The sequence below is a fragment of the Coffea arabica genome, chromosome 11e (assembly GCF_036785885.1).
Source record: "Coffea arabica cultivar ET-39 chromosome 11e, Coffea Arabica ET-39 HiFi, whole genome shotgun sequence".
NCBI lineage: Eukaryota > Viridiplantae > Streptophyta > Magnoliopsida > Gentianales > Rubiaceae > Coffea > Coffea arabica.
Genome location: NC_092331.1, coordinates 52,629,925 through 52,634,907, shown reverse-complemented (window position 1 = coordinate 52,634,907; position 4,983 = coordinate 52,629,925). Strand labels below are relative to the sequence as shown.

Here is a 4,983-nt window from a genome sequence, read left to right as displayed (position 1 = left end):
AACTCTATTAAAAAAAGAATGGCTGCTGCAACCTGTGAAATTTGTTATGCCAGGGATCATTCAACCGGTATGTGCCCCGAATATCAAGATAATCTGAGTGTTCCATTCAATAATTATGGAGATTTTTCACCCTGGTCTCAAACGTGGTATAACCCTAATCCAAACGGGTATGATCAAGGATGGTGGGATAACTCCAGTTATGATTATACAACAGGGCCAATGAATTTTCAGCAGTATGAGTTTCAAGAATCATCATCTATGTCAGGTATGTCTCTTGAAGAGATAGTTGAATTAATAGCTACCAACACATATCAAATTCAACAGGAGACACAAGTGAGCAGGCGTAACCTAGCAGATCAAATGGATCAATTGACATTTAGGATAACGTCATTGGCTTCTTGAATGAGTGAAGAATTGCCCTCACAAACTATTATCGACCATGAGGAATATGAGAGTGCAATTATCCTGACGAATGACATGGTACTGCAAGAGTCTCAAGAAGAAGAATCTAAAGATGCAGTTGAAAAGAAAGTTGAAGCACAAGAATTGAGACCCCAACATCAAATAGTTCAAGTGAATGAATCCAGTGAACAATCTCCAAATGCGGTGACATCTCCTCCATTCCTTGATCAATATTTTCCTGACTCTTATTCTTTAATTCCCGTTAGTGAGATTGATTTAATTATACCAGAAAATTTTGAGTTTCATGACAGGAACAAGTTAAGAGTCACGATGGCAAAATATCTCAAACCAATAAGTGCTTGTGATGGAGGAGTGAATGAAAACTTAAGGTTATTACTTGGTTGTTTGGAGCCATCTACTAGTCCATGGAAGACCGTAGCTCGTGTGCTCAAGAATTACTCTATTTACGAGGGCTATCAGGATTACATAGAAGATGAAGCACTGAAACGAGCTGCACGATTTTTTCCTCCATGAATAAACATGAAAATGTCTAGCCAAAGACATTAAAGAAAGACGCTACTTGGGAGGCAACCCAAGACTATTTGTTTCAGTTTTCATGCATTTTTTAAGTTTTAGTTAAATGTTAGTATCAATTAATAGTTTGATGTTTGGTGGCAGGAAATTAGTAGTTAGACGTGCCCACGCCAGGTGGTCACGCCTGAGGGAAAGAAATTTTCGTTCAGGATCTGCGGACTCTGTAGTAGTTAAACGTGTCCACGCCAGGTGGTCACGCCTGAGGGAAAGAAATTTTCGTTCAGGATCTGCGGACTCTATAGCAGTTAGACGTGCCCACGACAGGTGGTCACGCCTGAGGGAAAGAAATTCTCGTTCAGGATCTGCGGACTCTATAGCAGTTGAGTGTGCCCACGCCTAAGACAGGAGTCCCTTCCAAAGAAAAAAAAAAGAAAAAAAGAAAAAAAATTTAAAAATTTTATTATTACAAAAAAAAAAAATTCAGCAATTTCCAATTGGGACGATTTACATTAGCGTAAGTTTTTACAAAAAAAAAAAAAAACAATTCCCCTTTTCTCTTTTCTTTTTCTTCTTTTTCTTTTTCTTTCTTTCTTTCTTTGTTTTTTTCTTTCTTTCTTTTTCTTTTCTTTCTTTCCTTTCTTTCCCTTTCTTCCTCTTCTTCCCCGCTTCCTTCTTCTTCTTCTTTTCTTTTCTTCTTCGACCGAGACCAGCGCACCGCCAGCTCGCCTGATAGAGCAGTTATTTGGCACATTTTGCAGTGTTATTTTGGTCTAATTTCGACTACTTACTGTGCTAAGTACTGAGGTTTAACTCATATCTCACATTCGTATGAATTATAGGTGATCGGCATTAAAAATGATCTCGCGGGGTAGATTTCCAGAAGACTTCTCGTCCCAAGGCGTGACCACGCCTTGGAAGGTGGACGAAACCGAAAGACGGACCGTGGTTCATGTGGACCAGGCGCATGGGATCAAAACTCAAAAAAGGGAAATGGCCTTTTGCAGAATCAATTGCAGGAGACGTTGCTTTCTTGGACTCTTCTTGGACTTATTGTGGGCGGCGGCTATAAAGAGGGATTCAGAAGAAAAAAAGGGGGACCTAGCTATTATACTCTTTCGGCTACTTTTTGTACGACGGCTCCCTTTTCCTTTGTTTCTTCTTGGGCAGCAAATTAGATAGCTAGATTTACATCGGATAAAAAGACAGTAGCTTTAGTTTTCTTTTTCCCAGGCGCTAGACGTCGCTGGTCTCTTCTGATTTTCAACTTTTCCGCTGGATAATTCATTCGTAGCTTTTGGCTTTGTAATTGGGATTCCGACGAAAGGGACGAAGGCAGGGCCTTTTCGGTTGTTATTGCAGTTAATTTCCCTTTCCCAATTCCTTGGCAAATAATTGAATGAAGTCAATTAAATCACGCGGGATTGAAACGATGAGGAGCGGCTAATTTCCTCCTCTACCCAAAGGGTGACGCGAGGGCGCGGTCCATAAAACCTGTGAGATCTAATCAAGCTTTCATTATTTCTTCCAATTCGTCATTATTTGTGCGTTTCCTGAATTAATTGTTCATGGGTATTTTATTAATTGAATATCAACGGCCGGGTATTTGATTTAATTTAATAGCCTACTGCCACGTTAATTAAATAGAATCCGTAATTGTTCATTTAATTGACACCTCGTGGCAACCACCATAATTGGTTTTATGTTGGGGAAACGCAAGATCTAATTTAAATAAACCCTCTTAGCGTGTTTATTGGTTAGGGTTGGGTTCTTCTAGCTTTAATGCAATTGGGTAATTAAATTCCTATGGTCGTACCTAGGGTTGTTATCTGGTTAGGGAAGCAGTCAATGGTCGTACCTTGACTGTCGAATAGGTAAGGAAGAACTGGTTGTCAGAGCTTATTGATAACTATAACCAGTCTAGTGATGAATGGGTGAAATATCTTTGCATCGATGATCATTTAATTGGACAGTGCCTGAGCAGTTGATCCTTTGGGTGGAATCGTATTAATTGCTATTTTTTTTTAGTGACTTGTGCTTTGTGAGTTGGTTTTGAATTTAGTTCGCTTTGTTTTTATTTTACTTTTATTTTATTTATTCCTCTCCCATTGAAAATCCCCCAATTTTGCTCTGCTGATTTGGAAAGAAATAATTTCCTACCTGCTCCCTGCGGAATCGACCCTACTTGCCATTGTACGCAAAATTAGTATTCTTATAGACGAATCCGGTATATCGGATCAAGCAAACTCTTCGGGAACATGGTGAATCAAGTAACCCATTGCACACCTAGGGTCCCTGCTCCAGTACTTGGATTCGTTTTATAATTATTTAATTGAGGTGGTAATTAGGACTTTTTAATAATTATTATTGCACAGGTTCGGCACCTGTCAATTTTTCGCGCCGTTGCCGGGGAGTTGGCATTTGGATTATTTGTTTCTTTTCAAATTCAATTTTTATTTTTATTTTTATTTTATTCTGTTCTTCTTGGTATTTTTGCTAGTTTATGCCCCGTTCTTCTCGCACAGGTGAATTAGTATACGACGCGGAAGTTGAGAAGGCAGCGCGTAAGCGGAGGCAAGAGACCAAGAGACGAAAACAAGGGCACTTATTTGCTGCAAACGAGTCAGCGGAAGACGAAGTAAGCATGGCCAACAACCAAACCTTGAGGGAGCTGGCTGCCCCGGAGCTGACTCACCAGCCCTTATGCATCAAATTCCCCACTTTGGCTGAGAACACTGCTTTCGAACTGAAGTCGGGATTGATTCACCTCCTACCTTCTTTCCATGGCCTCTCTGGTGAAGAACCCCACAAGCACGTCAAGAAATTCGAGGTAGTTTGCTCTAGCATGAAACCTCCCGGGGTCACAGAGGAGCAGATAAGACTTAGAGCCTTCCCGTTTTCTCTCAAAGATGCAGCTAAAGATTGGCTGTACTACCTACCAGCAGGTAGTATTACCACATGGGTGCAGCTGAAAAAGAAATTCTTAGAAAAATTCTTCCCTGCATCCCGGGCTGCGAGTTTGAGGAAGGAGATCTGCGGCATTAAACAATATCCCGGTGAGTCCTTGTATGAATACTGGGACAGGTTTAACAAGTTGTACACTAGATGCCCGCAGCATCAAATTAGTGAACAATTGTTAATCCAATACTTCTACGAAGGGCTCCAACCAACCGATAGAAGTATCATTGACGCTGCAAGTGGGGGAGCACTGGCAAACAAGACACCGAGGGAAGCGTGGGAGCTCATCGAAGCCATGGCAGAGAACTCCCAGCAATTTGGTTTCCGTGAGAGCAACCCTCCCCGTAAAGTCAACGAGGTAGAGATTTCATCCCTACAGCAGCAAATGTCAGAATTGACGTCTGTTGTTAGGCAATTAGCCATGAGAGAAACACCGCGAGCAAAGGTGTGTGGAATCTGCACTAGCATGGACCATTGCACAGACTCGTGCCCCATTTTGCAAGAGGACGGGGCAGAGCAGGTGAACATGGCTGGAGGCGTGCCCGCGCCTCGTAGGCAGTATGATCCATACTCCAACACGTACAATCCGGGTTGGAGAGATCATCCAAATTTCAGCTATGGGAACAGGCAACAAAATTCATTTCCGAATCGTCCACCAGGATTTCAGCAACCATGGCAACCGAAATCACAACCATCATCCTCCAACACAGGGAGTTCCTTGGAGGATATTGTAAAGAGTCTGGCTACGACTACTGCCCAGATCCAGCAAGAGACTAGACAGTTCCAGCAGGAGACCAGGTCATTGACCACAAATATGGCTCAACTCCAGCAAGAAACTAGAGCTTTAACCATGAGCACCAATCAGTTCCAGCAGGACACAAAATCAGGCATGAAGGATATGGAGGCTCGAATAAGCCAGATGGCAACTGCTATAAATCGCTTGGAGTCCCACGCTTATGGAAAGTTACCTTCACAATCCGAAGTAAACCCCAGGAATGTGAGTGCCATGACCCTGAGGAGTGGCAAGACACTGGAAGGGCCGAAAGAGGGAAATTCAAAAAGCAAGAGTGAGGAGGAGATAGAGAAGGAAAT

At 42.1% G+C, this 4,983-nt stretch overlaps 1 non-coding gene across 1 annotated transcript; it reads right to left on the bottom strand.

Annotated features, from left to right (window-relative positions):
• Positions 1 to 3,949: 3,949 nt before the first annotated feature.
• LOC113719755 (small nucleolar RNA R71) lies at positions 3,950 to 4,056 on the bottom strand. Its single transcript, XR_003455011.2, has one exon. It is a non-coding gene; the product is annotated as a small nucleolar RNA R71 (small nucleolar RNA).
• Positions 4,057 to 4,983: the final 927 nt, after the last annotated feature.